The sequence below is a fragment of the Vulpes vulpes genome, chromosome 12, assembly GCF_048418805.1.
Source record: "Vulpes vulpes isolate BD-2025 chromosome 12, VulVul3, whole genome shotgun sequence".
NCBI classification, from domain to species: Eukaryota; Metazoa; Chordata; class Mammalia; order Carnivora; family Canidae; genus Vulpes; species Vulpes vulpes.
Window position 1 is genome coordinate 149153588 of NC_132791.1, and position 19692 is coordinate 149173279.

General features: G+C 46.0%; 1 protein-coding gene across 6 annotated transcripts in view; it reads left to right on the forward strand.

Annotated features, from left to right (window-relative positions):
• KANK4 (KN motif and ankyrin repeat domains 4) overlaps positions 1-19692 on the forward strand; it is a 74569-nt gene that overhangs the window by 13763 nt on the left and 41114 nt on the right. For 2 of the 6 annotated variants that reach the window (XM_072730749.1, XM_026006958.2), the window contains exon 2: positions 15480-15724. The exons of 1 other annotated variant lie outside the window; for it this stretch is intronic. The gene's annotated coding sequence lies outside the window, so the exon portion shown is untranslated. Of the gene's footprint in view, positions 1-15479; positions 15725-15787; positions 16890-19692 lie in introns of those variants that run through there. 3 more of the 6 variants (XM_072730750.1, XM_026006962.2, XM_026006963.2) reach the window with 3 other exon arrangements.

Genomic DNA, 19692 nt, shown 5'->3' on the forward strand with positions numbered 1-19692 from the left:
CCTCATCATTTCTCTTCCTCTTCATCTTTGCTCTCCTCTCCCTTACTGGAGCCCTGCCTTAAAAACCTTCCCCTCCCACCTGCAGAAACACTCTCCCTCAAACTGGCTGTGGACTCCTGAGCCCGAGCTTTTGGCTCCTCTCAGCTCCGCCCGCTGCTAACTTGGGTGAGTTACTTAGCCTCTCTGGGCCTACTTTCCTCATTGCACAATATAATATGACTAATAAAATCGCCCTGCTGCTCTGTTTGTGGGGAAGAAGGAATTCAACTCTGCTGCCTGTTTGAGCAATGCCTGGAGTATGTGTTGGTTCTTACGCACCTTCTCTTTCTCGCATCTCTGTCCATTCCTCTTCCTGGCTTCTCCCCCTTGGCCTGCAGACATGCTCCCCTTCCTCAGAGCTCACCTTACCCCTCTTTTGAGCTGCTGCCCATTTCTCTCTGGAATTCCACCGAAGCAGCAAAGAGTCGCCCCACCTGCTGCTTCTACCATCTTGTCAACCCCTGGCATCTTCCCTTGTCCTCTGAAACTGAGCCCAGGCTCACTGGTTTCCTCAAGATTTACCCACTTTGGATTTCTGGGCCACGAGCCACCCTGGTTTTTCTTCCCTACCGGCTCCCCACAAGTGACTTTCTTCTTATGCTCCTCCTCTGCTCACCCTTGCTGCCCGTCCCCCAGGACTCCCATGAATCTGCGCCTCCAAATCTTTAGGTCTGTCCCGTGCCTTGGGTCCACCTTTTCCACTATCTGCTGGGCCATACTCTCTGGGTGAATCCCTCTCTGTGGGTGGACCCTTAGGCAGGCACTCAGCATGCCCAAGGACAAACATCCATCCCCCTATGCCCAAATCTCTTTTCCCTCCTGATCTTCCTAACTCCCCTTGTCCCCAGCACTCTGGTTACATAGGTTTGATATGCCAGGGCTGCCAGCACCACCCCCTCCTCCCTGATCCAGTGCCTGAACAGAGGAAGTGTTCAGCAAACAAAGGGTGGATAACCAATGAATTCCAAGTCCTGCTGTTTTCTTTCTTTCTTTCTTTCTTTCTTTCTTTCTTTCTTTCTTTCTTTCTTTCTTTCTTTCTTTCTTCTTTCTTTCTTTATTCTTTTTTCTCTTTTTCTTTCTTTCTTTCTTTCTTTTTCTTTCTTTTTTTCTTTCTTTCTTCTTTCTTTCTTTCTCATCCCCTTTCAATTCCCACTGCAGCCACTGTGATAGACATTTTATATACTTCATTCCAAGGAATCTGTATAACCCAGTAAAGAGGAAATTGTGTTTTTCCTGTTTTACACATGCATGGACACCATGTCTGGGGGAGGGGGCTTAGGGAACTTGCTAAACACAACTGGTAAGTGGCAGAGCTGGGATTCGTACTTGGACCCACCTTCCTACAAATCCACATTCTTCTTCTTCTTTTTAAAAAAGATTTATTTATTTATTTGAGAGAGAGAGAGAGAGAGAGAGAAAAGGAGAGAGAGCACAAGTGGGGTGGGGAGGGGCAAAGGGAGAAGGAGAAGCAGACTCCCTGCTGAGCAGGGTGCCCAATACGGAGTTCCATCCCAGGACCCTGAGATCATGACTTGAGTCAGAGGCAGATGGTTCACCGACTGAGCCACCCAGGTGCCCCCCAAGTCCACATTCTTAATCTTTATGCTCTCCTGCCTTTAGCAGTTCTAGTATCAGCCTATGCTGTAAGTACTGAGTAAGCACTGGAAGCTGAATACAGCATATTGATAAGCATGTTCTTCTGTGGCTATACTATTCATGTGTTGGTGTTCTAATTACCCTGCTATTACCCAGGCTCATCGCTGGTTTATTTCAGAGTCTGTTCCTTGACCCTTGGTGTTACCACTTGAAAGGCTTGACAGAGCCCACGTCCCTGCTGTGAAATGCAAGAGCCTAGAAGTAGGGTTGTGAATATATCTTCAGATAAGGTGTATGTTTTCCTTTCTCTGGGTCTTAGTCTCCCCATCTGCATGTACAATCAGAGAGTTGGAGCAGTTAATTACAAGAGCCTAACTAGGTCTTACGGTCCGTGAATCTGTTTCCTGGTTCTGCTTACTGGTACCTACCGTGTGCCCAGTACTTTGGGGCAATGCACAGAGAGCTTAAGAGGCATTGCCCTGGCATCAAGGGGATGACAGAGTTATTCTGGGAGACAAAGCAAACATTCAGGAAACTGCCAACAACGTAAGACATTATGTAATTATGCCTGCAATCTCAGATTATATACATTTGTGATGGTTCAATAAAGGAGAAGAAAAGCTGCTGCTCTCTTAAAAGAAAAAAATACATAAAAGGAGCAGTTAGTGAAAAGCATTAAGTCTGGCCAGACTTCTTGTCAGACCCGCTATGCTTTTCTCTCTCAAAATCATTTGTTCATTCCACAAATACTTACTGTCCTCTAACGGGCCAGGCTTTGGGGACACCGCCCCCAGACACTACACCACCCCCCTCGCTCACTGCAGCTGGAGTGGTAACCGACACCCAGCTTTCATCTGGTCCCTGCCCTGCTGAAGAACTCTCACTGCTTTCCTACTCTTTACAGGGTAAACTGAGCTGACCTCCAGCCCTGCCTCCCCCATTCCCTGCCCTCACCCTGCACCCTGGGCCTGCTGGGCTGGCCATTCCCCAAGCCCACCATCCAGATATTCATGTCTGAGCTAGAGGGCTGCTTCCTCAGTCTACCTGGCAGGCTCTTATCCTTCAAGCCCAGCACAAATACCAGGACCGCAGTGGCCTTGTGGTCACTCATAACGCCTTCGCCCACCTCTCTGTGATGCCACCCCTGCCTCCCGTTTTGGACTGTGAGTTCCTTGAGGGGTCTCTGCTCCCTGTCTTATTCATCCGTGGACCCACAGAACCTAGCCCTGTGCCTGAACAATGATTTCTGATGAATGGCGGACCGAATACCATCTGTAGAGGCCGATCTGTGAACAGCGAGGCTCCCCTGCCTCCCTCAAGCTGCTGGGCTCTCTCACTTTGTGTCTGGGGGCCCTGCAAAGGTGACAGGATGATTGAGAAGGCATCACTGTCTCCTGTCTCCAAACAGTAGTGGGGAGACTCAGCCAAAAGGGCCTCACTTTGGCCCTGGAGGGGGCCTTCAGAAGCGGAGGCGGTGGAAACCACACATGGCAGAGGCTGCGGTGAAGGAGGCATTTGTGTTGGGCTTAGCTGCCAGGGGGTTTTGTGCTCCAGAGCACAAGTGGGGAAGTATGTTGGGCGGCCAGGCTCCGTGCTGCACACACCCGCTGAGGGGCTGGGCCCCAGACGCCTCCTGCCCTGGGAAGAAAAGGAGGCATTGTGTGCTCTGGCTGCGCTCCAAGGGAAATATTCCTGTTGTTCTTCTATTTTAAACTGCTCCCTTTTTAAAGAAGGAAAGTCCAGAAGTGAAAATCGCTCTCCCACTCCAGCATGTCCTGCCCACCGATTTCAAATCAGTTGCTGCCTTGAAAATATTAAGGAATCTACTAATCCATCAGTTCATTCATTCAATTGCTCTATCTTTAGGAAGTGCTGCCACAGGTCAGCCCTGTCCGGGGCACCAGGGAGACAGTCCTGGTCCCCCTTAGACCATATTCCTGATGACTGTGTGTCCAAACCCTCAGGGAACGTGGCCCCACTCCTTCTCCCAGGCCTGATGTCCCTCTGCAGGTCAGCATTCCCACTTCATGGGCTCCATTTCCCCCTACCTGCAACCCGGTCCTGCATTACACCTCCTTGCAGAGCCACGAGTTACGGCCCACCACCGTCCTCTTGACTCAGCCCTTGTAGACAAGTATGGCCAGAAGCATGCTGTGGTCTGGGTGGTTAGAAACTTAGGGAGGAAGTTTTAAAGTCAGCCCTAGCTCTACCATCCACTTTCTTAGTGACTTGGATCAAGGAACTAAGGCTTTCTGGGCTTTGGCTTCCCAATTTGCAAACCAGAGCGACTAAAATCTGACCTTGCTCACAGAGTCTTTGGGAGAAGGTAAAGACAGTAGTACATCTTGACCCGGTGCCTACCGTACCACAGGCAACTCTCAATAAATAATAACAAAACAATCAATGATTACTGAGCACTTACTAGCTGCTTGTATCCCTCAGACACAACAGCAACCACAGCTTCTGTTTGGGTGTTTTCCACATGCCAGGTACTCTGCTAGGGATAGGCATGTTGCCACCTGAACAGCCTTATAAAGTGGATACTACTATCCTGTGCCCTTTGGGAGCTGAAGGAAACTGGCTCAAAGAGGAAGAGTGACATGGCCAAGGTCACAAAGCTTACAAGCACGGGAGCTGGTCTCTTAGGCCTCCCCGTCATCCCTTCCCAACCACACCGACCCCCATCACATGCCTGGCTTCTTGGTGCTGGAACCAGCAGCAGCAGCATCTCCTCTCCTGAGAGGGTGTTGGAAATGCAAATTCTCATGCCTACTGAATTAGCATCTGCCTTTAACAAGATCTTCAGGAGATGTACAGGCACCATACAGCTTGAGATGCACTGAGCTACAATTCACAAAATGTTTTTAATGTTTTTTAAAGTAGGTTAGAGTAGGATTTCTCGACTCTTGCGTACATAAAAATCACCTGGAGGGCTTGTTAAAATACAGATTCCTGCCCCCCAACCCCAAGATTCTGATTTTGTATCTATTGTTTGTTCCATTCGTATTTATGATTTTTCACTTCGGGGGTTCTTCTGAGTAGTCATAGCAGACTTGAGTGGGTTCCAGGTAAACACCTGGCCAAGATGGCTCATGGTTTAAAGCTGCTGGAGCCATTAGGGGAATTCTGAGCTGGACTGGGTCCTCACAGTCACTGGTAGCAGCATCTCTCTGCTTTTGGGGAAACTGGTCCATTGGCAGGGAGGTATATCTCTCTCCCAAGTTATATGAGGCAGGACCCATGGATTCCTGCAATAGTCGCTGCAGTGGGGGTTGGGGGGTGGGGGGTGAGGGGGTAGGCTTTCACCGTGCCCGGGTGAACAACACAGAAACAAATTTAAGTTGTAACTGAAAACCCTTCTATCTGGCCTGAAAATATGTCTTTCCAATGTAAACTCTGACAGAGTGCTAGATTCGCAAAGAGCAATTTCTCTAAAACTGGTATCTGTGTAACTTGACCACTGCTATCTGGTTAAATAGCAATTAAACATCTCAAGACTCTTTGGAATTTTCAAAGATTATTTGAAAAGTAATTGTGGGGACACCTGGGTGGCTCAGCCGTTAAGCTCTGCTTTCAGCTCAGGGCCTGATCCTGGAGTTCAGGGATCGAGTCCCACATCGGGCTCCCTATGGGGAGCCTGCTTCTCCCTCTGCCTGTGTCTCTGCCTCTCTCTCTCTCTCTCTCTGTGTCTCTCGTGCATAAATAAATAAAATATTAAAAAAAAAAAAAGAGGGATGCTTGGGTGGCTTAGTGGTTAAATGCCTGCCTTCGGCTCAGGGCGTGATCCTGGAGTCCAAGGATGGAGTCCCACGTTGGGCTTCCTGCATGGAGACTGCTTCTCTCTCTGCCTGTGTCTCTGCCTCTCTCTCTCTCTGAGTCTCTCATGAATAAATAAATAAAATCTTAAAAAAAAAAAAAAGAAAAGTAATTGTGTTTATTGATTAAATAATTTTAAGTTAATTAGGAAGTCACTGCATTTCTTAGCTTGTTCCTTTGCAAATATATTTATTTTATTTATAGACCAATTGCATGACCACACAATGTTGTTTATATTTCAGTAATCATCTGATGGTTAAAGAGCATGGCTGGTGATGCAATTTAATGAAAGACTTGTACATTTGCTAAATCCTTCTATCTGGTTCCCTCCTTTTCTATTAAGCTCTACTGGCAACTTGCTTCATAGCCAGTTACGGAACTAAAATCTTCAAGGCAGAAAACACCGTGGTCAAGAGCTTGGTTTCTAGAGTCAGACAAACCTCACTTTGAATTACAGTGCTGCCACTTACCAGCTTTGTGCCCTGAACCTGTCATTTGTGAAAAGGATAGAAAAGCACCTACCTACTATGGTCAATGTGAAATTAAATAAGTTATCATTTGTACAATATCGGACAATGTCTGGCTAATAATAGTTATTATTTATAATAATAATAGACTTATTCTGATGATGACACAGATCAGTTTTCTAATCTGTAAAATGGGTGTGTCAGGGAATTAAAAATGTAAACACATGAATATCCAAGGCTTCTCTGCCCATGGAGACTTCAAGTAATTCCCTTCTAAGAAAATTTCTAGCATAGTTTTCTTGGCTCTTGGCCCAGTTATGCAGATTGGGGTCACCCAGTGATGAAAAAGCACTGGGAAAATGGATCCAATACTGGGATTCCTGGTGATGAAGGGAGAGAAAGACTGGCAGAGGATGAGTACAAAGATGCCAGAGGTGAAGGAGGTGAACGAGTGAAGAGCCAGGTGGAAGGGTTTAAGGAAGAGATGATGGAGAACAGAGTGCACTGCTTCTGGAAGAGTTGTCTTGTTGGAAATAGATACTGAGAACAGCAGAGATAGGAGAGGAAAATTTGAAGACTTCGCCTTGTGCTAAGAATGCACTTCCCCTTTAGTGTTTTCTCTAGAGACTGCACTGAAGGTTTGGATTGCCTCCAGTTCATTTTTTCCTACTTAACTGCTATTTCTTTGAACACAACCATTGCGCTGAGGTTGGGCTGTGAAGTGGCCATCTTTACATAGTTCCAGGGGAGTCACGACAGCGCTATTCCAGGGCTGAGTGAGGATGAGTAAAGGACTCAGACAGAGTAGGTGCTTCTTGGGTGCTGGCGACTAGCCCTACTGCTATGCATCATACTTTCCCTGTAGCCAGAGGCTGCAAGCAAAGGTCACCATGCACAGTTCTCCGGCTCTCTACGCCACACTTCACCGCAGTAATGCCATTATCCCACATTTAACCTGGGGACACCAGCCACATTATTTTTAAAGAGACCAATCAAATCAGTTTGATATCCTCCAGTACCACACTGCAGACCACGGCCATCAACATGAAGCTTAGAAAGGAAAGCACTCGATCAGAGTCTAGAAAATAGAATCTGACCTTGCCCTGCTGTACGGTGAGGATAGGTCATTGAGCCTCAGTTTTCCCCTTAGGAAATGAAGATGATGTCCCCGGTGCTGTTTTGTGTCTCTGCTTCCAGCAGTGGACAATCAACAGGAGAGACTGAGCACTTGCCACCTGCAGGGCACAAGGCTGCTGCCCTATAGCAGATCCAGAAGCATGAAAGAGTGGCCTGGCCTAAAAAAAAGCCCCATCATTGGGCTAGAAGAATAGATGCGAGCATCTTTATTGTAATTGTCGTTAGAGTTAATTAATACAAGTCTCCCTGTACTACACTCCAAATGCCCAACCATTTTTTGACACCTTTGAGCTGCTGTGGGGTGATACAAACATGGGGTGGGAATTTTGGAGACACCTTTTCTTAGTGACTTTACGCCCAACAAAACCAAACCCAAACCAGCATGGTATACGACCTTTCTTTGTACTGCCCTTGCTGCACTGGCAGTAACCTCCATCTTCTTCAAGGAAGAGTTGAAGTTGATAGAAGTTTCTATCTTCCTCTTTCCCTGCCTCTCTCTGGTTCATCTCTGATGATGCCCAACCTTGATCCAGCTGCATGCTGCTCAGGCTGGTTGATCCTCATCCTTGTCTGATCCACATCACATAGGCCTACCCTGCCTCAGACAGTGCCTGCTGGAGGGGCTGGTGGGGCCTTGTGAAAGAATAAAAAGCCTTTCAACTTGCCTGAAAAATCTGGAAACATCACTGGTTCCACCCAGGTGTCTGGAGATTACTTATCAAACTCAGTTTGGTTTAACTGACTTGCCTGAATGTGCAGGCTGTGCCAAGATAAATTTTCCTCCCAACCCAGAAGGCAGATGCCACAGCCCACGCAAGCCTAAAGTGTCTGCACCTGCAAACCATGTTGCAAAGCCAGGAAGATGTCTGTGAAAGTTCCCACTGGATTCTGACCTGAGACAAGGATGCTGTGAGCAGGGGCCGCCCAGCGAGGGTAGGTGCACTGCAGAAGGTTTGTCTGTGCCTACCTCGGAGATGCTTTCACTCAAGTGACCCGGGAGGGAGGAGGTGAGGCCTAGTTCCTTGGTTTACTCCAAGCTGCGGTTCCCAAGCTTTTTTGACTGTGGCCCAGTATGGCTAAGCCCAAGACCTCATGGCCCCCAGAGCCCACTGTGCTCCTACTCTGTAGTGGGAAAGAATGTGTAAGAACAAAGGATGAAAGGGGAAGAGAAAAATAATTACCGTGGTCATGCAGCAAATACTCAGGATGAAACAATCAACAGAAACTCTGGAAAGTAATCTACAAGTAATATAAATTAATAGAATAGAAGCAATTAAAAATCAAGCTGACGTTGACACTGCTTTGTAGCAATCAAGGGTCATAGTTGCAAACAGCAGAACCAACTCTAGCAAGCTGATGTAGAAGAGGGATTTATTAAAAGATGTCGAGTCACTCCACACCCCTCTCCAGAATCACTTGCCTCCAGCCCTTCCTTCTCTAGGGCACTTTCTTCCAATTTGAGATCTGGCCTGTGTGCCTCTACCTGCTGAGCGCAGGTCCCACGTCCAAGTCCTAATGTAAAGGAGGCTAGCACTGCAACCTTGGGGGGTGAGACTAACTAAGGAAGGAAATAACCCAAGCATAGGAAGGGTGTTCACAAAGTGCTGGCTAGCCCAGAAAAAAACCCAACAAATATCTTCTGTATTAATAACAAAGCGCCCTCCAGAGAATTGCGGGAATTCCAGCTCTTGGCCTGTGTGCATACACAGGAGTTTTGCAGTCCTGTTTAGTGAAGGATGGAGGTCACACTTCTTTGTATATGGAGGTCACACTTCTTTGTATATGGAGGTCACACTTCTTTGTAGAACAGAGCATTAAGGTTCTCGGGAAGCTCTTGTAATGAGCTAATTTTTGTTTATGAATTCATTCACTAGGAACGTTTCTAGTTCCTTATAAAAATGAAATCCCATGTATGGGGTGACGAAAATGTTCTAAAATTAGATTGTGGTCTTTTTAACAATTGGTGTGACGGAAACTGATTATTCATATGCAAAAGAATAAAGCCAGACCTTAACCTTAGACCATGTCCAAAAACAGCCTCAAAGAATATCAAAGTCTTCAACCTTACAGCTCAAACTATAACATTTATAGAAGAAAACACAGAGGAAAATCTTTATGACAGTGAATTTGATGGTAATTTCATGGGTTGGATACCAAAGCATAGGCAACAAAAGAAAAATTCAGATAAATCGGACTTTATCAAAATGAATAACCTTTGTGCATCAAAGGATACTATCAAGAGCGAAAAGACATCCTACAGGATGGGAGAAAATACTTACAAATCACATATTTGATAAGGGGTTAATATCCAGAAAAATCCCTTACAACTCAATGACAAAAACAATTTTACCAATTCAAAAGTGGGCAAAGGACTTGAATAAACATTTCTCCAAAGAAGGAATGCTGATGTCCAATAAGCACATAAAAAAAAGATGTTCAACAACCATCAGTCATTAGGTCAATAAAAATCAAAACCACAAGGAGATAACACTTCACATCTACTACACTTACTAGGATGACTATAATAACTTTGTTTAAATGGAAAAAAAAATGTTGGTGAGGATACGGAGAACTTGGAACCATTATGCATTGCTGGTGGGAAGGTAAAATGGTGCAGCTGCTTTGGAAAACAGTTTGGTGCTTCTTCAAAAAAGTTAAAAATAGAATTACCATATGACCCAGCAATTTTGCTCCTAAATAAAAGCAGGGACTTGAATAGATATTTGTATGCCAATGTTCAGGAGCATTATTCACAATAGCTAAAAGATGGAAGCAACTCAAGTGCCCATGGATGGATGAATGGATAAACAAAATGTGCTACATGCACACAATGGAATAATATTCAATCATGAAAGGAAATGAAATTTTGATATATGGTAAACCTTGGATGGACCTTGAAAACATGCTAAATGAAATAAGCCAGACACAGAAGGACAAATACTGTATGATCCCATGTATATGAGGTACCTAGAATAGGCAAATTCATAGAGAGAGAAAGTAGAACAGATGTTACCATGATAAGAGGGAATGGGGAATAATCGTTTAATGGGTTACAGAGTTTATGCTGGAGATGGAAACGTTTGGGGCATATGTAGGGGTGATGGCAACACAACATTAACAAATGTATTTAATGCCATTGAATTCTACACTGACAAGTGATTAAAATGGTAAACTTTATATGTATTTTACCACAATTTTAAAAATTAGGTGATGGCAATGTTTGCACAAACCTGAGAATACGACAACTACTGAATTGTCCAATTTATATGAGTAAATTATATGGCACGTAGATTACATCCAAATAAAGCTATTTTTAAAAAAATCTTTTCCAGTTCTGACAGTTTCCATGATCCATCCACTCAATTATGTATTCATTCACTGATTCAACACATTTTTGTTGAGTTCCTATCATATTAATTGTTCGAGATAGGGTGATAAAGAAATCAAACAAGGGGACGCCTGGGTGGCTCAACGGTCGAGTGGCTGCCTTCAGCTAAGGTCATGATCCTGAGGTCCTGGGATCGAGGCCCGCATCAGGCTCCCCGCAGGGAGCATGCTTCTCCCTCTGCCTGTGTGTCTGCCTCTCTCTCTGTGTCTCATGAATAAATAAAGAAAATCTTTAAAAAAAGATTATCCACCCTTCCCTCACTTAAAACACCATGGGTTTACAAAGGAATCATAGCTAACGTTTATTGATTGTTTATTATATACAGAGCACTGGCACAAATACTATACATATTTACCTCATGCGGTCCTCACCACCATGTACTTAGCTGAATAGGGAAATTTGCTCAAGGTCACAGAGCCAGGATTTGGACTTGGTCTGTCTTACCTCAAAGACTGTACCCTTAACAATTCATCTTATGTGGCAGCTGGGTTCCAGCTGCTTGGAATTGGGGTCTTCCTGGAGACCTGCCCTGAGGCCCACCTGTCAGGCTGCCTGATGTCGGAGCATTGAAGGGAGAGTTAGAGATGAAGTGGAATGACCTCCAGGAGGGAGTGAGTTTGGAAAATAAGGCCTAGGGAAACTTGCATAGCCATTTACAGTAATCATTATAAAGCAGGTATACCTATATTTTAAAAATGGTTAGGTGATGGAATTTCAAATATAAAATCAAATTCACAACTGAATTTATAGTATTATATTAATAGCTAATATAGTGTTATTTGTTGAACACAGCCTACACACCAGCCTCCGTTCTACGTGGCTAAGATACATTATATTTAATCCTCCGTGACATGTAGGGTGTATTACTATTCCTATTTTACAAGTGAGGCAGCCAAAACAGAGAGGTTAAGCAATTTGCTCAAGGTTCCACAGCCAGTGGCAGGGCTGGGATTCTAGCCATGGCTTCTGGACTTGGAGCCCAGACTCTTAGCCACCACAGAACTTGCTCTTTAATTATGTTAAGATATACAAAGTCGTTGAATATGAAACTAGTTTTCTCGAGGTGGTAGGATTATGGTGATTTCCTACCTTTTCTCCCACAAATAGTTAATCTTTTATTTTCCAAGAATATATCATGCTAGTGATCTTTTTAGGCCAAGAAAAAGAAATCACATGTCCCTGTGACCTTTTCATCTTCCTACTTCACCGTTTTATTTGGTTGTATTTGATTTGGAAGATGCCTGTGCGCCTGTGGCAGGTGTCAGTGGCACAGCTCCCCTGTTGGCTGCGGCTGCCCCGACGCTGCTGCAGTCTTCCGGGAGGGCGTGTCCCCTTCTCATCACAGCCTTAGCCACACTGAGGATCACTGGAGGGGAGGTGGCTCGGGGTACAGGGAAACTGGGTGATGCGCATTAAGAAGGGCATGTTGATGTAATGAGCATCGGGTGTTACATGCAACTGATAAATCACTGACCTCTACCTCTGAAACCAATAATATATGTTAATTAATTGAATTTATTTATTTATTTATTTATTTATTTTTAAAGATTTTATTTATGAGAGAGAGAGAGAGAGGCATAGACACAGGCAGAGTGAGAAGCAGGCTCCTTACGGGGAGCCTCATGCAGGACTTGATCCCAGGACCCCGGAATTATGCCCTGAGCTGAAGGCAGATGCGCAACTGCTGAGCCACCCAGGTGCCCCTAATTAATTGAATTTAAGTTAAAAAAAATTTAAAAATAATTAGAAACAATTTCCTTTTCTGATTTGTAAGTCTGTGTTGTACCATAGTTAGGAGCGGTGCATAAATTGAACCTGAATCTTGGCGCTGATAGTGTCAATCCCCAGGCAGCTAACTACCCAGAGCCTCAGCCAATGGGAACCCCCGATCCCACCTCATGGGGCTATTGTGAGAATTACATGGGATAGTGTTTGGAATGGACTTAGGGCGCCTGGCACAGTGTAGGTTAGACAAAGCGTATGGCGTTTCAATGTTATCTTGCTCCTTTTTGATTAATTCATGCGGTTAGAAGCCTTTCAAATATTGACCATCAATATGACTTCTTTCCTGAGTTGCCTGTTCGTGCCCCTTTCCATCTGTCTCTTGGAGTGTGGATTTTTTGCAGTGCAATCAACTGGAGGACTGAGAGTGTCCGGGGAGGGCCTTTTCCCTGTGGCCTTGATGCCTTCCACGTTCTCTAGGGAATTCGTGTCACTGGTTAGTGCAGCCTCCTCTCAGCCTGAAATTGGCCCTGTTTCCTCCCTGAGACGTTTTCACCTGCCTTAAAGGATCAATCTAGAACAGCTGATTTCCCTGGACTGCTACACCCCCAGGTCTCACATGTGTGATTTCTCTCTCCGTCCATTTATGTTGTGTCCCATCAGAGTGGCTGTCACCGGGACCCATCTGTTTGGAGAGGCTGTTTCAGTGGCATGTGTACCTAATGAGCGTGCTCTCCTCAGCCCTGTGTAATCACACAGTCTGCCAAATAATTGACCTTCTCCAGCGAAGTGCAAAAGCCTAAGGGACCGCTTAGATAAAAGGCACATTCTTAAGATAATTTCATCTCCTTTTCCCTCTTGCCTAAATATCCACCTTGCCTGACCTGGAGAGTCCAACTCTTTTCCCATTGTGGGGGCAGACAGGACCTGGGCCATAGAAATTGGCCATTTCTAAACTGCAAAAGGAACCCGTGTCCCCATGTGATTCTTGCCAGAGAAGTTCTTGTGGATAAATGTGTGTGGTCCTGGGAATTCTCCGGGTGGCTTGGTGGTAACGTAAGACATGCTACTATCTTAAGACCTCTGTCTGAGTGAGGCATAGGGGTGGGGGCATGCCAGTTTCGACACATGGCAAGGCCCAGAGGCCATGGAGGGGATCCTCCCAAAAGAAGCATAACCTCCTAGAGAGTTGTTGGGATTTCCCATGAAGACCTTCCCTAAATGTGTGGACAAAACCAATCCTGAAGCTTCCATCCTGGTATTTGTGTGTCTCCTGCACTCACTGCAGGCCCAGTTCAGGCTGTGTGGCTGTGAGGAAAGGGTACTGGATTGCAAGACACAAAATCTGAGTTTGAGTTGGGGCTTTGCCTTTTGTTAGCTCTGTAATGTGGGGAACCAGCTTTGTTTCCTTATCTGGAAAATGGAGGGTAACATTCCTGGTTCTGCTCACTTCCCTGCTTGACCGTGGAGTGAAATGAGTGTAGTGGGCAAATTAGAAAGGTATAAAAGACAGAAGACTCTCTCCTCCTCCTAGAGACCCAGCGGTCAGCACAGCATCTGTTCCAACATCTCAGGTGGAGCCCAGAGAAATGAAAGGACTACTTCTCTCCAGAAAGAGTTCTGAAAAGAGGAGGGGAAACTAGATTAGGAGTGTGTCTTCTTTTCCTGTGGGTCTCTGGTCCTGGCATCTGAGCCAAGCTGATCAGTGGCACTACTAGGGGACTAGTATTTCCTTCCTTCAATTTGCCATTTAAAAAAATCTAAAGTGGGCAGCCCAGGTGGCTCAGTGGTTTAGCGCCGCCTTTGGCCCAGGGTGTAATCCTGGAGACCCGATCGAGTCCCACGTCAGGCTCCCTGCATGGAGCCTGCTTCTCCCTCTGCCTGTGTCTCTGCCTCTGTCTCTGTCTCTCTGTCTCTCTGTCTCTCTGTCTCTCTCCTGTGTATTCTCATGAATAAATAAATAAAATCTTAAAAAAAAAACCTAAAGTCTGCTAGAGAAGCTGAAGTGCTCCCCTGGTACTTAAGGAAGTATCTGGAGAGGTGTCAGCTGTGTTTAGAGCCATCGCTATTTATGGATAAGTTCAGTTTCACAAACTTGACATAGCATCTAGCCTGTGATGCTGGTCAGGGACACAGACACAGAGTAGCCATTAGAATTGGGTGGTACCCGCTGTAGGGGAAGGCAGACAGCAGTGGAAGCAGAAAGGCTAGCCACTGCTGGGGAGCGGATGCTGGGTGGAGCCTGGAGGAGGAGCAGGAACTGCCAGGGCTCCAGGAAGAATGGTGGTGGGTCTTGCAAGAAAAGCATAGGGTTGGAAATCAACTCTCCTCTCCACATTGAATGAGGAAGGATTTATCCCTGGGAGAGGGAAAATAAAATGCTTTTATCTACAATACATAGAAGAGTGGGTGGCTGGAAAGTCATGGGATCTGGTGAAATGGAGAGCTTTTTTTTCACCGAGTATCCTGGTGAAATAGCACATGCCTCTAGCCATTCTCTGGCCAGTTTGGAGGGGATGGTCAATGATTATTTTTATCTGTCAGAGAAGCAGTTTGCTCCTGGGTGTATCTTTCCATATGACCTCAGAGTTCAAGGTATATTTCTGATTTTTTTTTTTTAATTCTGATGGTTTGATCTGTGTACTCAGTTAATGCAGAAAAATACTTGCAGCAGTCGAGAAAAGTATATGCTGGTGTCCCCTAGCCTTGTGCCTCACATCCGCCTGGGCCCTTTGGTAAGTCTCTTAACCTCCCTCTTGCACAAGATGCTCTAGAATCTTTCAAGGAAAATAAGGAGTGTGATCTAGTGTAGTAGGAAAAGCACAGAATTCAAAGCCAACAATATTCATTTTAATCCAGCTTCACTCCAGGGTGAGCCAAGAGAGGTCACTTAGACTGTCGGTCTCATTTTCTTCACCTGTACAATGGGGATGCTCATCCCCATCTGGCTGCCTCAAGCTGGTTTGAGGATAAATGGGATGCAGAATGTGAAGTGCTTTCCAAGTGTACTGGGCTGGATGCAGACAGCATTTCAGGGTGACACTCAGCTCTGGCATCAATTTCAGTATGGGTTAGACAGGAATCTGTCCTGGCCTTTGAAGCACATCTCGACAGGCAGTGTCTGTGAAGGTCAGAGCTGTTTTGACATGTCTTACTGCCGGAGCTTCATTTCCTAGGAGAGCCTCATTTGGCTAGGGCTCACGGAAGGTAAAGGGGGCGAAGTTCCTATAACCTTTTTGCCAAGCCTGCACCCAGGAGACCAGATGCTCTCCTGGCTCTTTTTGACCACACCTACCCCACTGTATCTCCTTCAGGTCTGGTTAGTGGTGCTGGATTTGGAGAGCTTACAGCCTCTTTCTGAGCCCAAGCCTCACACCTGCCTCTGTTCCAAAGAGCTGTGGCTGCAGTGGGCTGGCTGAGACTCTTCACAACATTTGCCTGGGACAATCTGAGACCGTCCTGCTCTACAGCTGCCTTCTCACTGGCTCCTGCACTTACCCTTCTGAACTCATTGGTCCGTGCTGCAGTTAGAAACACTGCCCGGAGCTGGATCCTTACAGTAGGTATCTCCTTGCTTTTCTCTTTCTTGCCGGAATAGGGTGCATTTTGGTCCTGGGGTGTCACACTGGTAGAGTGGCAGGAAGAAGGAGCTGCCAGTCTAGTCCTGGGATCTTACCAATCATTATATCTTCCTGTTCTACCCCAGTGGACTTCCAGTCACTGACCAGCGCAGCCCGCAGTCTAGGGATTGCCTGGAGGGAGCTTTGTACGATTGTGGGACCCCAGGAGGTGGGTGGAGGAGGAAGTTCCTCAAGCAGAGCCTGGAAGAAAGAGATGTACCACTGGAGGGTTTCAGTTCCTAAGGATGATTCCTGTGTCCTCATTGGGAACAATTTTAAAAATGAGCCACCCAAGCCGCAGGGAGATAGAAGAAGCATAATTAATTAGGACCCCTGGGAGAAGCACCCTAGAGTTGGGGCAGTCAGCGGAGGAAGGCGTGTGGCTATTACAGTGTCGTTAGATGTGGCAGTAGCTCTGGGAATGAACTTTCCAACGAAGGATTTGAGCTTTCTTCCTCTTCTTGCAAGATGGGGTATCAGCTTATTGAGCATTGAATTCCTGCCTGACCCTACTGCCCTCTTCCCGGGAGAGAAAAGGAAGTCAGTATTTGCTTTTCCAGCAAGGTCACGGATCACCTGACCAAATCCTTTAACAGCTGGGAAGCCAGTGCTGCTGTGCTGAACTCCCGAACCATCAGCTCTGGCCCAGCAGCCAGCGCCTCGCTTTCCGCGGGGGGCCCACTCGGCTGGCTGCAGGCTCTGCAGCGGGAGGATGCCCGGGCGCCCAACGTGGCTTCGGCTTCCCTCCCGCCCGCTCTCTCTTCTTCTTGAAGCTCCAGATCCAGCTGCTGCATTGCAGGCAAAAATGACAGACACTTGCCGGAAAATGTGAGAACGGAGTTAATGAGGTTGTGTTAACGTGTCATTTACTGAAAATGAGTTATCTCTTGGTTTCCCGGGGCGGCGGGGAGTGAGCCGGCTGGAGGACTCGAGGCAGAATCATTTTCGGAGCGCGGCTCACCTCCCGGGGTGCCTGGGTGTCCGGCGGCACTGGCCAGTGCCCCCTGCTTCTGTCTCCGCACAGGGGACATTTACACTGGGAGGCATGGGGCCCTGGAATGGGGAAGCAGGAAGCTCTCATCATTTTGGCAGGATCCATAAGAGGTATGGGTTGTTTTTCTTTTCTTTCTTTCTTTCTTTCTTTCTTTCTTTCTTTCTTTTTTTTTTTTTTCTTTTGGAAAAAGTGCTTTGTCTTTGCAAGTGATTGTGCAGGGATTGACAGGGCTGCTGTGTGGTGCACTACCTGGCTAAATATTTGACTCTGGAAGGTTGAATTCTCCAAGAATTATCGTGGCAATACGGCTGTGCTTGGAGCCAAGCTTTCTTTTCAAGGAAATCCAAGGTGCTATTTATTTTGGCATGCAGCCTGTTCGAGGATGAAATACAGCATTTTTATTATTGCAGAATAAAGAGAGGTTTGAAGAGCATAAAAGTACAGAACTAGGTTTCAGTTTCAGGACTAAGTAAAGGAAGGTTTCTTTGTACTCGGATTTGAGGTTAGGAATGAGATTGTAAATGGCATCATAAAAGGAGTAAATGTGGAGTGGGAGAGGGTGTAGTTAGACACTGCAGGAGTCAGGCTGACTGGGGGAAATCGCAACTGTTCCTAATGTGGCCCGGCAGTTACACATGTTATACATGGGCTGTCGGAGTGGCTGCCTCTTTGGTGGATTTTGGTTTTGTGGTTTTTTTTTTTTTTTTTTGGTTTATTTTATTTATTCATGAGACACAGAGAGAGAGAGGCAGAGACACAGGCAGAGGGAGAAGCAGGCTCCATGAAGGTAGCCTAATGCAGGACTCGATCCCGGGACTCCAGGATCACGCCCTGGGTCGAAGGCAGGCGCTAAACCACTGAACCACCCGGGCTGCCCTCTTTGGTGGATTTTGAATGGGCATCTCTTTACTGCCCATTGGCTTTGAGAGGCAGTGTGGAGGGATGGGAGTCCCACAACCTGTTCTACCCTAACTGGGTAACTTTGGGTTGGCTACAGAGCCTCCTTGTGCTTTCAATCTCTCGTTTGTAACTCGGAGCCTATACCAGGAACTGAGTATCTGCCACATGATAGGATGTGGGGGTGTGGAGGTGGGGGTGAAGGGGACAAAATGAGTGCTGTAGGGATTCCGATCTTCACAAGTTTACAGAGCAGGAGGGGATAAAGCTATATATACCTGAAACATCTTGAATATGATAAGCTAATGAGAGAGGCTGGGACTGAAATGGCCATTCTTGATCCTGGGATAGGCCATAAACAAATGAAAAGTTACATCAACAATGCTGGGTATTATAAGGTTCTGAATACTGAGGATACAGCTTAGTGGCATTGAGTAATAAACTGCTTTCTGTCAAAATTTATCATTCTTCAGAAGGTCGCAAAATTCCATTTGAAAGGGAAATTCTGCCCAATAAAGCTAATTTTCATATTCTGTTGTGTTGCAAAGCAGCATGTATTGATGTGGCAGTTGTTCTTCAGTTTCACTCACAAAATCCCATCAAACACACACCCTTAGCTAAATTCTAAGATGTCCATCCTAAGGACCATGGCCAAAGTGCAGAACGGGGCTGGGGTGGGTGAGGCTGGCAGTGCTGTGATGTGGGCATGACAGTTCCCTGCCTTCCTTCCTGTGTCTAGCCCTTTTGAGCAATAGATTGCTAAGCCCTCTTCTTCAGAGAGTTGGTGTATCAGATCCATTTAATTTCTATAACCTTGGAATAATTAATTTTATTTTTATTTTATTTATTTTTAAAAAATATTTTATTTATTTATTCATGAGAGACACAGAGAGAGAGAGAGAGGCAGAGATGCAGGCCGAGGGAGAAGCAGGCTCCATGCAGGGATCTCCAGGATCACACCCTGGGCTGAAGGTGGCGCTAAACCGCTGAGCCACCTGGGCTGCTCAGAATAATTAATTTTAGTAAAATTCAAGTCTAAGAGAACTATTAGAAGCCTCCATAGAGTGTTGTTTTTTTTTTTTAAGATGTATTATTTTGGTTGAGGGATGGAAAAGCAGAGTCTTTAAGCAGACTCCCCGCTAAGTGTAGAGCCAGATGCAGGCCTCAATCCCACAACCATGAGATCATGACCCAAGCTGAAATCAAGAGTCAGATGCTTAACCTACTGAGCCATCCAGGCACCCCTCTGTAGAGTTTTAGTGACATTAGACCTAATGTGTGCTGCATAATTATTTGTAGCTCTAGGATCTGATACATTAAGGGCTGAATCCTAACTCCAACCAAAGGAGTGCGTGTGAATGAACCGTCCGAGGTGATGGTGAGTTTGTGTCAAAGGTCCATCTGTACCCAGATGTTCCTTTCTTGCTTAGAAGGAACCTTGTTGCTTGGTGTCCAGTCCTGGAGAAGCGGATCACACACTCCTTTGGCCAAGAGGCCTTACAAGATAGTAGTTCTCCTTATCTATGCCCAGAAGACATTCTGTGCATCCTTGTGGGAAAAGCAGAGAAGCATCAAAATCAGAAATATTTCCCCTCACAGAGAGAGCTATGGATCAGTCATAGCATCAGGGCTGGGCAAATGTCTACAAATCACTTTCATTCCCAGGACATGATGCGACTCAGCTAGACTTAAGGGCAAATCCTGCTCTCACACTTGCTTGTTATATGACTTGGACAGGCCTGTGAACTCTATCATCCTCAGTCTCCCTATCTGAAAAATGGGGACAATAATAATAATCTCCTAGGGGTTATGGTGAGGATTGCATGAGATAATTTGAGCATGTCAAGTGCTTTGAATTCTGCCTATTGCTCACTAATGATATGGGGGTGGAGGAAGAAGGGAGCAGAAGGGAGAGGAGAAACCATGATGATGGAGAGATAGGCCAAGGGGCTGAGCTTAGAGTTCATGTCCTCACCCTTCTCCTTCCCAGACTTTACCTTGAAACTGCCAAGCCTC